We start from the raw sequence: 14,333 nt of genomic DNA, 5'->3' as shown, positions 1-14,333 counted from the left end.
GCTTGTTTGGTCGGAGAAGGGAAGACAAAAGCGAACGCGGAATACCGGTGGGATGATGAATGGTGATACCCGGCGCGGGCATCGCTCTCTCTCTTTCGCTCTCCCATTTCTGTGTTCGTACATCGCGTTGTGCAATAATAAGGGTGGTTCACTCATTCGCATCGAGTGTGTGAGAGAATGAAGAGAAGAGGGAAAAAAAAGTAAACATTCAGCCAGTTTGCTATGCTAATATGTCAGATCGGGTGGCGATTTATTTGGCCTATTGCCTTGCAAAAAAAAGGAAAAATCCCCCCCTCTCTCTATGTGTGTGTGTGTGTCTGTCAAGCAGTCCGAAAAAGCAGGTTTTGAGTTCTTCACACCCATCCGGCAACTCTTCGGGAGTGGATTCATGCAAATTTCCTGTTACACCCGTTACACCAGAGCGAATGGTATTCCATCGATCTCTGGCAGCGACGGCGGGCATTTGGCGTGTGACGCAGGCTACAAGGCCAAGTTGAACGCGATTGTACGCGGGACAAACCGACGTATGGTGTTCGGCAACCAGTGCTAAAATGCCCTCCCGTTTGTTTGAGTGACCGTACCGCCACCGAAGGGGAGTGTTTGTTGTGTTTCATTTGATCGTGCAGCTTCATGTATTGGTGTCACGTCACCCTATTGCGACGGTGTGTTCAACCCGGAACATTACGCCACTCACGGGTTACCCAATGGCCTACTGCTCGCGCGTGTGTGCGTTTTGTCTGTGTGTTTGCGACCACAATGGCAGCTGTGTGAGCAACCCCATACCGCACTATATAGTCACAATTGGATCTGTTTACATTTAATTAAATTGTGACTTTTTGGGAAGCAGAATTATGTGTTAATTCGCAACATGATTTCATCATTCTCGCTTGTCGTTGCACCCGGTGAGAACTTGCGCTGTTAAAAGCGCATTTCTTCCCGATGCTGGAGACTCCCGAAGCAATAGGGAAGACTACCAAAAAGCAAATAAACCATAAACACGCCAAACAAACACCCTCCACAAGCGGGAAACAAACACTCGAACTCGGGTGGATACGTTTATTTTTTGCCTGTTTAGTAGCTGGTGCATGGATGGCGTCCGTTTGGCCTTGGAGCTGTACGCGTCACGCGCCAAAGCGGCTGTCAAATCCATATGCCGGGCTGGGAAGCGAAAAGCTCCCCCGGTGTGCACAGTCGCACACGGTAACTGTAAATGTGTAATTTAATTGCACTTAAGCATCAGCTAACTGGTAAAAACACACTCATTACATTCGTTTACTAAGCGTTATAATTACTAATAAATTTAGAATTAATATATTTTTAGAAGTTCATACTATCTTCATACTATTATAGATATGTAAAAGACATGCATCAATTGAGGCAAAATTGATGATCTTCTCAAATTAATTTGATAAGACTAAAGTCTCACCAAATTAATTTAACAACTCTGGTAGCTTAAACAGATTAGATCAAATAGTAAAATTGAAATTGAAAGATTCAACGATAGGCTCAGTCTGGGTTAGAATCACGACTGAATCCTGTCCCACATATGCGAAACGAACTGGGTAGAGGATAGTTCCAGTCATTAGTCATGGAAGATACCTCCATATCGACAACGAGTGTAAGAGCCTAAATGAGTTCCAGAAATCTTCCAAATTATTTTACCAAAGTAATATTGTAAAGAAAAAATGTCACAACTTAACATTACTATTCTGAAACTAAATTTATTGATTGTAATAAATTAAACGGATCTTGGTTCAAAAAAGCTTTTAAACTCAGTATAGACTTCCCCATCATTTTATTAATTAACAAATATCTCATCAAATTTGTTGGTGTTTCATGTCATTTTCGTAAAAAAAATTGTAGAAATTACTGAAATTACTATGGCTGTTTAACACAAGATTATTTGCATATCTGAACTATTTCTTCAACGTGATATAAACTGATCTTAATTGATCGTCAGATATTTCCTTGATGCTGGGGGCTTATCGTTGGTCCAGAAATGACAGTACAAGATCTCTTGAGTTTGTAATGTCACAAAACAAAGGATTTCCTCGATTTTTTACAGATACCCTCATAAGATAAAAGCTTTTCAACTTGAAGAATATTAGTAAGAATATTATAACCAGAGTCAAGTTAAAATATCATAACCAAAGAAGAGGAAATCCAGAAATGACAGTCCAAGATCTCTTAAGGTTGTAATGACATAAATTAAAAGGGTTTCTCGAATTTTTACAGATATCATCTTAAGACGGAAGATTTCTAACTGAAAGTATCATAAACCCAAATACTAGTTAGGATTTGCTAGAATTTTAATCTCCACTATGTCCACCTAAACTTCATATGAAGATGTCCTTCAATTAGGCTTGGGTATTAGACCATAAATGTCTCGTGATGGCTTATTAGACATATTTTTACCACGTAACCAGACACCACGAATGAGATTTAGTAGCGTTCAGGTCGTGTGAAGATCGGTCCTACTATCACCAAGGAGTTGTTCGAAGTCGACTTAATCGACTTAATTACGGTAGGCAGTTTGTTGACGTTGTTCTAGTGAAGTTCTGCAATTACTCCAAATTTTTAATTTTATTTTTCCCATCAACATGTTCTTCACCATAGCGTAGATCTCGATAGTGCTGCTGTCCACCATAATCACTTGTCCCGGAACAGAAGATTCTGCGTTTTGTTAACAGTTAACATTTGTTCACGTGTGTGGCCACGAGGAATAAACTTAAATGTGCCGTAAGTTCAAGAACAGTGATCCAATCACAGATCAGGTGCCTGAATCGATCACACATTGATCTAACTTTTCCTCTTAATTGACACACTATTGATCAACACACACACACACACGCACGCACGCGAAAAGGGCACGTTTGTACTCGAACCGAACCTTTTCCCGTGTGGCGAACCGAAATAGAACCGGTGAGCTCACGAGTGACCGGGGCACCCACCCATACCGAGATCATGATTTCCGATACCAACACAAGCACGGCACAACACAATCCGGGAGCGAGCGCGGGAGAACGAATTCTATAAAAAGACACGGGAAGCGATTTTCATGGTCAACATTTCACCTTGAATACGGTTTATTACTTGCCACTGATGGCGTTGATTATAAAATGTATTTGACATTGTTGTGCCCGCCTGCCTGCCTGTTCGCTGGAGTGTCACAGCACGCGGTACCTTATCAAATGCTGTCAACGCACACCGATTCACACCGAAAATGCGCGACCATGTACACCCGCGTGTACGTACGTGTACGGCTCACGTTGATAATGGTTATCATCGGGGTTTATTCAATAAATTTCACCTCCACCACTCCCGCGCAATTCACTCACGAACCGTTTGTGCCCGGTGGTGGCCAGGTTGAGGTGAAGCTGTACCTCGAGAATTGTGTTGTTACTGCCGAAATAGTGGACCGTAAAATACGTCCCGTACAAAGAGTGGCTAACAAACAATTCCCCAACAAACGCACCAACGATACGGGCATCGGCACAGAAAACACTTCTTGCTCAAACTCCCCGTTGGTTTGTGCCATTCTTCTTGCGTGTTGTGTTTTCTTCTTTAGCGGCCAACATGTTTTCTTCCGTTTCGCTTTCGCACCGAACACCGAACCCGTGGTTTTTTTTGGGTGCTCACTCACTCACACGACCGGGGAACGAAAAATGGTTCGGGGTTCTTTTTCATCTTCTGCTGCTCCTTGTTCTTGTTCACACGCGGCGGCACCGGGTCAAGGCCCTGCCGGAGCAAACTCAAGGCCAACGCCACAAACACGACAAAACGCGCCACTGATCTTGGGGAGGAAAAACACACTGACACGCACACACACACACACATATACACAGCGAAGTACGATGAAAGTAGGCAGAATGGATGACGGAGAGACAGAACATAATAATAATGTCGAGTAAGTCGGTGTGAGTCTGGGATGCCCTAGTGTTATCCCGATTTTTTGTCCACTGCCATACAGAAACGATATAAAGATTCCCGTTTTTTGTGTTGTTGTTTGTTTTTGACACAGCTGTGATATTCAGGTGGTACTAAACAGTCTCCTACAGCTTACTAAAATACATTGTACTAGAACATCCCCCCCGGGTTTGTTGTATGTATACTGCAGTCGATATTCGATTCGATAACTTTGATGCAGATTCGCAGCATCCCGATTCGGTCGCTATGACGCGTTGGTCTACAGTCACTAAACATTCAACAAACATTCAATGAGCAAAACTGATCCTGGTCTACGCGCTCATTGAACAACGAGCAAGCTAACGAGCTTTCAAATCGACAGAATGGCGGTTGGTATAGATTCAACATAGCCGCAGAAAAAAATGGAAACTGCATCTCCAATTTACGTCCGTTTTGGTTGTTGGAGAGCACCTCCGCTGTTGATATTATTTGAAAAGACCCCGAAAAACACAATTTCTGGAAGAAAATTCAATAATTAATGACGATTAAACCTCTGCAGTAGGAGTATTTTGACAGTTGCTATTCTTCTTTTCCTTTTTGTTTTCCATCTTCGAAATGTTCAATGAGCAAACCGAATCGAAACAAACTGGTTTGTTTTTCATTGAGCAAAAATGTTTATCGAAAACATTTTCCATACGATTTGACACTGTTTGTTGAATGTTCAGTGACTGTAGACCAACGCGTGAGTAACTCGCGATCATTATTTGTTTGACATTTCAAGCTGTCAAGTGAGATGACAGTTTTTCGCAGATAAATATTCCAGTGCAACCGTGTACGTGCACAACACTTTGTAACAATCAAACCCCCGATCGAGATCGAATCCCGGACACTCAGCTACCTTTGTCTAGTGGTGGCAAACAGCTTGTCGAGGTGCGTATTAGGGTTTAAACCATTGAAACGAGAATGTCGTGAAAGAAACCACGCCAAACACCACTGATTGGGTCACAAAAACCAAAACAAAAAATAAACAAACACGCACACACGCGGCTAAAGAACAAAAAAAACCCCACCGGAACAGAACTCTATCCGACGTGACACCGACTAAAGTCCGTCAGAGCCCGCAAACGTCAACCGTGTCCAAGCCATTCGAAAGATTTCCCTTAACTGATTTCGCTTTCATTCGGCTTGAATGCGTGATGTTACCCTCCGGTACGATGGCAAACCGGCAACAACGGCGCACACCGACTCCCGTGCGCCTGTATATGTGTGTGTTTGTTTCGGTTCTCGAGTACCACATCGCCAGCATTTCCAACCCCCTTCTTGTGGCCACCCACAAACAACCCCGCGCTGGGTTGTGAAGGGCTGGGTTCCTGGGTTCTCTCTCTCTCTGTCTCTCTGGTTCTGGTTCGATCTCTTTGTTTCTCGTATGCGGGTCGGGTCTAGAACTTGGTGGCGTTCGTTCCAGTGCGAAGGGGGCCCGGTTTTCCCGTTGCGTTCTTGTTTTGTTCAGGGGATGGGAAGATGCATCTCCTTCTTGCGCTCTGCTGCACATGCGGCGCATGCGACGGTTGGGATGATGTTATTTTTTGTTCGTTTCCTTTTCCCACTGTTTTGGCCGCTTTCTCGTACGTGGTTCTACCACGGAGGCTATGGCTCTTTTCGGTACCGTGTCGATGCGCTGGCTCCCCAGCTTTTCCCCGACGTTCAGCAATACACACGGATTCTCTTTTGCTCCTGCAAACAGTGAGGGACCGTTTTTAGCGTTACGATTGGAATGCTGGGGATACCAAACCGTATACTAACCCGAGATTCGGATCAGACCATGGTCGAATAATCAGGCAGCACGGATTAAAGATGCATTTGATTTTGTTGATAGCAAAAAAGTAGTTATAATGTATCTTGGGGCCTCAATATAGTTTTGAACTTTCGTAGTTGTAAGTCTGTATTTTGCTTTGCGGTTTATTATTGGAAAAGATATCTGTAGTTTTTGCCTACTATATGTCACGTTTTGTCTACTATAATCACGTTTAAAACTGTCAGTTTTAGCAGCACGAATATTCCGAAATTCGGTTCAAGGGTGAGCCCGGATAAACGGAACACAACTGCAGTAAATGTGACAGTTTAACTTGCAAGAGATAAGTAGCATAAATGCTATATAATAATGATTAACCGTGCTCATCGGGACTCGAACCGCATATAAAATAATACTAGAAACCGAGAATAAAACGAGTAATAGATATATCTACTTTTGAAGATAATTGTTAGTCTATAATATTGTGTTTTATACAAATGCACTGGTATATTTTACTTGTTGGTTTCTGTTGTAAAAAAAATCTTTAATTTTTGCTGTAACTTGAGCATATTAGACGATAATCCGACATACGGTTAAATCGCACCCGGATAATCGGCGTAACTGCATTTAAATTTGACATTTCGAAAGACGTTTATTATTTTTTAATGTAAGTACAGAATGTGTTTATTACCAGAAGAGTACGTACGTGAAGATCTGTGGACTTTTTATCTTTACTCATACAAATTCTTCTGTTTTAATTCCACAAATACAAATACGAAAAACAAAAGATTGTGCAAGGATATATTTGGACACGTACTGTTTTCCAATGATACTTCACTCTCTCATTAATTCGACACTCTCTACCGAACTCTCTCCATTACTCGAATGCTTTACTCACACTCATTTTCCGGCCGGTTCGGCGACTTCGGCAAATGTATCCTGCCGGGGTCCCTTACCTACTCACCTACTGCCACTGCCAGTTCCATTTTCCCAAGCACCTGTTACCGGGTTCATCATCATCTTCCGTTTCGTTGCGCTTCAGGACGAGACTGGATACGCATACATGTATGTGTGCTTATGGTAGTAGACGATACTTTCCACCCATGACCCTTCGGAGGATTGCACCCAAATCCCGATTATGCTGGCTGCACTCGCTTATACTGAATGTTTGTGTGTATTATAACAGGACACGACTGCTTCCTTGTGTTCGCTTTCCCAGCCTTAGTGTGTGCGCTATCCTGTCTAGGGTGATTTATTTTTTTGGTCCAAGTTTTCCCACTCCCGGTGCGACGATACTGCACACAACCGCACGATGCATTCGGTCACCAACACATGCTCGCCAGTATCGCGATTCGGAATCGCGAATAATCGGGGACTCTCTTTCCGGTTTTGTTCCCTCTGTACCGGGTTCGGGAAAATGGCAGGAAAAGCCGAAAGGATGGAATGGGGGCCAACGAACGTCGATGACGACGACATCAACCTGCCCCCGTGCCTAGCACTACCGCCTGTATCTCTCTCCACTTGTGAACAATTATCCTTGCGGCAGACAAATCCTGGAATGGGAGCTTCGCGTTAGTTTTTTTCTCCTTTTCAGTGTTTGCCAGGAAATGCCACCTAAACCAGTAACTTGCTTCCTTGTTCCAGACACTGGCTAGGAAATGGTGTTTGGTTGTGTGTTGTTGCATTTTTTTTTCGTTGTTTTGTTTTCCTCTTCTATCGTCCGACTCTTTTGCTGTCGCTTGTTTGCTCGCTATTATGTGAGCCACACAATTATGCTTCCAACCACTGGACACGGCCTACAATAAGGATCCTCAAGAGGTGCTCCAAAAACTGATTCAAAGAAAGGAAGAATTATTATGCAGACAGGAGAGAGAGAAGAAGAAAAAAACATCAACTGCACACAACCGGTACCATCTTGTGGGGATATAGAATTTTGCTTCAATTTTGGAAGGGTTTGTGTGTGTGTGTAAATTTGTATTATCCCTATTTTAGTTGTTCTGGATGGTTTTTTACTATTCTAGTCTACCCTGGCACAGTGAAAGTGGTGTAAATTTTGTACCTACCATTGAAGTTTTTCAAGTATAAATCATTTAAAATAGATCCTATGTAAAAAAACCGCCTAAATGTAGGCAATTATACAACAAAACACTACTATTGGAGTGTTGATCGGAATATATATTTAGAATATTAATGTATCTAAAACATTCCACTCAATGAGCGTTTTGTTCAGAACCTTTTCAGAAGAAAGAAAAGTTTAATGCAACTAAAATAGAATTATACTGTCGTTTCTTCAACCCCACGTTACTACCGAAACGACCTTCCCTAACAGCGTTGATTACGTTTGACGGTTTAGTTAGCTATCGAAACTATGTTTATCGATCCATACATTAGGCCAACGTCCACCGGTGACTACATTACGTGGCACAGGAAAACCTAAGGAAATCGTTCGGAAAGGGCAACCCGGTACGGTATATTCACCCGCGCGTTAACCTTACCCGAACCCTTGGCGAAGGTTGAACCGAATACAACACTATGAGGGTGTTACTTTTTTTTTGTTTTCCTTTCACCTTCTTAACCATCTCCACCGTCATAGCGAGCAACTGTTCACATGCAAATCGAACCAATAGAATAGTGGCTGTTTTTTCCTTCTTATAAATAAAACAAGCGGAAATGAAACTTCTCCAAACTGTTTGCAAACTGCAACTGTAAGGGGGCAAGTGCAAGGTCAGCAATGTACGTCATCTACGCGTAGGATAGACGGATAGATCTTCGTCCGTTTCCGTCACCTAACGCCTCGCATTGATGTTTCAATCAAAGAAGAAAGCTGACAACCGACAACTACGCGATCACGTAACCTTGTTAGTGGAGCGTCACGATCAGCATCTTTACACTCCTGCCCGACTACGACGTTTAGTCGTGGCTCTAGTTTAATAAACTCGTTTGACAAAGTTTTTTTTCTTTCGTATCCTCTACTCCCTTTCGTGCCTAGTGTTTGTTAGTCTCAAGTGGTCACATTGTGTTGCGGTGTGTGCAGTTGAGATGCAATGTGAAATGTGCAGTAGTAAGCGTAATCGGGTCCAGTCGATCAACAATGGAATTGAACGGGTTGTGTTGCCCTCCACCGTACACCACTTCGCTTTTAGTGACAGTATTAGAATGATGCAAAGAGTCGTGTGCAGCAAGAGCAAGTTGAGGGACACATCAACAGCACTAAGAAGCTTAAACAACTTTGTGAGTGACTTATTCACAAGATTTCGTTCAGAGAGCAGTTGTTGGAGTTATTTTTTTTAACTTAAAATTTGCAATTTTTTTGTATAATGTAGTTAAGTATTGCTTTATTTACAAGTCTCGCCATTTTACAATAATTTCTGATGTATAAATCAGGTTTTTTTTAGTAACTCATAATATACTACCTCCAGTAAGTCCCACCGTGTAAAACTACGTATTATAACCTTATATTTGTGTAACAAAAAGAGACGATCCTTTCAGAACTTATTTTATATAGGTTTAAAGGTTTAAAGTTTAAATTGGAATAGAAAAAGATATCGATCTGATAAACTCGAGAGCTCGCTCTGATAAACGGAGAGATCCCAACAAACACAGAATCATTGACACGATCTTACCTAATGCCCAACGTTTACACGAACCATGGACTACGACATGTTGTTGTTTTGCTACCATACCCTTCCTCTCTCCCTCTCCTTCTCTCACGTTCTTACTCGTTGCAATCACACACATACACGCCGGTTCTACTATGCACATTGCACATTGCAACACCTCGCCAGGTACACGTTTTACCGTTATGTCGCGTGGAAAACCTTGACGCGCCAAACGCCGATCGCCGTCGCTATATTTATCAACTCGCCGATTCCGATCACCAGCACGCGCCTTTCCGGCAGCACTACACACTCTCACACGCAGCAGGCGTTGATGCGAGCAAAAGCGATAGCGCTGCAGCAAGCGATTGTTGGTTGCGTTAGAATTAGAACGCGTAGCGGGTTAAAAAAGAAAAAGGGAAAGTTTCCTCGATCTCCTCGCGCCGCAGGCGCTTAGACGAAGCTGCCTGCTGGATTGCGCGATCGGCTTTTGGGGCCGGTGCAACTCGTTGCAAACGCTGTGGCCGGACGCGTGTAAGATCTGGTGAGCGTACGGTGGTTGAAGGTCGCCTAGTCGAAGCCCATTCGTGAATGAGTGCGCAGAACCGTAAATCTTCCCTCGGCCCTCGAGCCTGTAGTTCGATGCGTCTAACGGGGGTTTTTTAGTGTGTTTGTTTTCATGGCTTAAACCCTTTTTTTCGGCTCCTGGGTTGATGTCTCCTCGGACGAAGTTGCTGACGCAAGAATTTGGGTCTTCTGAAGGTTGTGTGTGCTTTTTTTTCTACATCATCGTCTGTTTTTCTGTCTGCCATTTCGGGTTTCAAGGTTTAAAAAGCATTTAACGGTGACGTGAAACGAACGATCGTTTAAGAATTCGCCGAACGACTAATGGGGTGATCATTAAACGGTTTTCGGTCGGTTTGAGCGAACCTTGAAGATCCTCAGGGATGTGTAACGATCTTATTCCGGAACCAGGTCATTTTGAACTGTTTGTTGGCAAAAATAGCTTATACTCTTAGTGCTCACTATCAATTGAAATGAATTTAACTTTAACTTAGAACTTTGCCCATAACACGAAAGAAAAACACTGTTCACAGTGCTCTGGGTGAATCGAGCCGTTCATTCACCGCATTTCAGCAATCGTCTGCCCTTCTGTGCGCGTATCCATAATTCACCAATTTCGTCTTCTCTCGCTCCTGTGAGGATACGCCGTTACGCACACTGGGCCTACACCGATACACAGCCTTAGGGTATTGGCTTGTATGCGTGTGCAACATAATTGCACAGCAGCGCGGACACGTAACGATGTGAACGATGGAGCAATGGCGGCCACTACATGAAAGTGCTCTTGTTTTCCAGCATTACCATCAGCGCCTTGGGTTCTTTCAGTTTTTCCTCATACCGATGTCCTATTTCGAGGTTTTTGGGGAGAGTAAGAGCTGTAATAGCCAAAACGAGTAACTAGCATGAGTGAGACGATGACGTCCCGGAAGAGATATTGGTGGAATCGGGTTCTATGCAGTATTATATCCATCTTGCTACTCCACCACATCTTGACTTCGTTCTTACGAATCTCCACGAGCCTTCCCAAAACTCTTTTGAGTAGGAAAAAGTTGGTAAAAAAAAATATTGGATATCAGCTTTGAAAAAGCACTGCTAAATGTCTCCAGGATGATTACTTCCTTTTGCGTTCTAAAGAATTTCTTGAACAATAGCGCCCCCTATCTGGCTGTACGTTGAATAAAAGCAAGCGAAATATTACAAAATACATCACCCGACGCAGACAGACCTACGGTGTGAGGGGTCCTGTTAGGGCCTCGGGTAATGCAGACAGATGCAGATGGTACAGAACAGGAGCAAGTTCATCACAAAAACCACTCGAACGAAGCGACCGAAGCAACGGGTGACGAAAATGGGCAGGAAGGCCCGTTTTTCCCTGGCCTATGTAAAAGTAGGTCTTTGGGTTGGGGTTGCAAACGCCGGTGCGTTTGCTTCGACCGTACGTGAGCAGAAGCCAGTAACAGCAGTGGACGGAAAGGCCTAACAGTAATAGTAGCCACCGTATACTGAGCAGGAGGCGAGCTGAGTAATCACCAATTCCGGAACAAGTCTTTCCAAAACACCTCTCCCCCCTGATCTCGTCCGCCATGATCGAGTGAAGAAAAAAAACCTAAACTAGGGATATTGCCGTCATCAAATCTCATTCCAGCTTTTCGATATCCTAAAAGGCCGAAGTGTGGTTGAAACCCGTTTCTGCAATAGAGTCACAATCGGTTTGCGTTTTGAATACCGCCGGATATAAAGGACGTTCGATGGAAGGAAGGAAGGTGAAAAGCGCAACTCCCTCCCGGTATTTTCTTCTAAACCAAATAGGGTAGCGGACATAGAGTGCTGCAGTTTTTGGTGCTTGTATTGGTGCGTCTAGTATATAGGTATAGACATAGAGAGAGTCTGTGTGTGTGTGAGAGAGAGAGAGAGAACAGTGCACAAGGGATAAATAATCCAGACTGCTGGACCGGGCTAGACCAGACGCCGACGGACTGCTCTCGGAAAGGGCCTGTTTCGCGAGTGCGCATGTTTCGTATGTCCTTGCCCTTGGTACAGGTTCATCGTTCACCGGTTTGCCGGGAAGTTGTCGCGAACTCTCCGTGTGTTGTCTACGTAGGGGGGGGGGGGGGGGGGGAGATTTTTTGTTGAGCATTTACGGACGAGACAAGAGAATGTTGCAAAATTTGCAAACAAAAACTAAAAAACGACGGTCCAACAAGCGGATGGAAGCGTTACCATTTGTTCTCATTTCAATTGTCTGACGATATTTCACTTCGATCGAATTATGCGATGATGTGATTCTCCATCTCATGCATGTATCTTCTTCATCGGGGTCACGTAGTAGGGTAGACGTCTCGACAATAACGTCTAAATGCACACCCGTCCTTTCGGGTTCATCTTTCCTGCGTTGCGAATAGATCGTCCGATCGAGACGCGTTCGTGTCGATGCCCTCGCTAGGATGTTCCATGTCTAGTACTGTGCCGACATCTCGCAGGTGAAGTGATCCATTCCCGGCTCCGGTGTGATATGAACTAATTTCTCGACCCATTAGCTTTCTCCAATCATCTTAGCTAACTGTCACATTCTAACGTTGTTTGTACGAAGTAAAAAGAAAAATGTGTCCCAATGGAAGCTTCTCGACGTCTCGAGACTCCAGTCAGTCAGACCAGGCAAACTGGGGATCCAATCGACCGATTGTCCGGAACTGTAAATGGCACCGTAAAGAGCACAGGGCACGTCAATAACCGAAATCTAGGTGGCTCGTCCTGCGCAGACACGGAATACCCCGACCACTTGGCGATGGTGCTTGCGTTCGCAACTGCCACGGTTAGGTGGTCAATGGCAGACAGACAGACGACGACCTCCCATCGCCATCATCCCGTTACCCTAATCCATGGACTCTTCGTGTGGGTGTTTATTTTTTGTTACGGGAAAATGTTTCAGTGTTTTTTTTTGTTACGAAAGAAAAGCGCATCCGGTCAACCTGATTATATGGCCGTTCACAACGAGCCTCCATGCGAGAGTTTTGCTTAACTTTTTTTCGTGGCAGCTCGTTAACTGGGTGCAACCAAGTTCCAGTTCAGAGCCACTAAATGAGAGAAAGATTGGAGAAGAGTACCGGTGGAGCGAGTGTCGGTACATAACACTTGCAATATAAATAATGTGCTTGATGGCGTTTTGGTAGAGAGCAAACTGTTCGTGGAGCAGGACAACAATAATGGGGAAGCGTAAAATTCAACGTTACAAACCAAACATCCTCCCATCCGAGTTGTGTCCTAGTTACGCTGGAATTGGACTACACAAGAAGCGCACCGCTAGAGGGCGCTTCCGGACGTATTTCACGGTAAACCACGTGGCATACGTCACACAAACCGGAACGGGAAGTGACACTATATCGGTCCGTTCGGCCGCACCTAGTCACAAAATGGTTGATGAACTTCGTCTGCGACCTGTTTATTCGTTGACTCCTTGCGCATCGAAATGGTCGCGAATGTGTATCAACATTTTCTTTGTCACTACGAACGGACAAAGGTCGACGAACAGCTTCGGTGGGGGGGTGGCAATTGTTTGTGATGATGGGCTTGGGTTGAAAGATGTTTTTGGCCGAAGTGAGTTCAATAGCATACCGAATTCATCTTCACGGAGGCTGTACGCGCAAAGGCTGAGGTGTCGATGTCCTTTTTTTCGTCTCTCTCTCTATCTCTCTCTGTACACGCTGACGAGCAAATGATGAAAGCGTCCGGTAGAATGTCCGGAATGGAACAGCCCGAGGAAAACTGCGGAAGAGAAAGCTTTGTTCTTGGTGTCGAAAAGTTGGAACGGAAATGGTCCCGCAGCAAATAATTCTGGCTAGACAAGATAAGCTCGCGGTGATGGAATCGCCTGTCATTGCAAAATATGGCGCGGATTGGTTTTTGTTTGTACAGCATTGACGTTCACATCACGTTCTTATTTAATGTTTTATGAGTTTGATCAAGTAATATTTTGAACGAAGCTAATAAAAATGTAGTTTCTTTATAATGAGCTACAGTGGAAATGTTTAATAAACTCCAAATAAAAAAAACACAAACAAAGAATAAGAATTTTGACTTACCAAAGTCAAAAAGGTGATGACATGCTCACTAAACAAGAGCAACGACTTGGCGAAGAGGGTTCGTCACCTATTTGGTCTTTGTTTGCTGTGGATATACTATCTCGGCTACAGTATTGCTTTATGTGTGATGGTAAATAAGGAAAAGTGTGAAACTCTAGTAATGGTGTCAGAAAAATGTAGCTTATGTATTGTTTTCCTTACATTTTTGGTTTTGTTTTTAGGTTGTTTTAATTGTTTTTATTTGTTGCATATTTTAAAAGATAACTTTTCATTATTTGAATGGAATCTAAAACATTTTTATACTACAAAATGAATGTGAATGAGTTACGATTTGGGAGACTAGGAAAAAAATGTATTGTATAAATTGCAAAGACGAAATATGCGAGGTAGATGGAA

At 43.6% G+C, this 14,333-nt stretch overlaps 1 protein-coding gene and 1 long non-coding RNA gene across 3 annotated transcripts in view; one reads left to right on the top strand and one right to left on the bottom strand.

Moving 5' to 3' along the window:
* LOC125768654 (ecdysone-induced protein 75B-like) overlaps positions 1-5,155 on the bottom strand; it is a 48,221-nt gene extending 43,066 nt beyond the window's left edge. Inside the window, exon 1 of one of the 2 annotated variants that reach the window (XM_049436640.1) lies at positions 4,805-5,155. The gene's annotated coding sequence lies outside the window, so the exon portion shown is untranslated. The remainder of the gene's footprint in view (positions 1-4,804) is intronic. The other variant, XM_049436641.1, reaches the window with a different exon arrangement.
* Positions 1-14,333, top strand: part of LOC125768673 (uncharacterized) — a 336,169-nt gene that overhangs the window by 183,320 nt on the left and 138,516 nt on the right. The window lies entirely within an intron of this gene.

The sequence above is a fragment of the Anopheles funestus genome, chromosome 3RL (genome assembly GCF_943734845.2).
Source record: "Anopheles funestus chromosome 3RL, idAnoFuneDA-416_04, whole genome shotgun sequence".
Taxonomy (NCBI): Eukaryota; Metazoa; Arthropoda; class Insecta; order Diptera; family Culicidae; genus Anopheles; species Anopheles funestus.
Note: the sequence above shows the minus strand (reverse complement) of the source record. Positions and strands in the feature narration are given on the sequence as shown.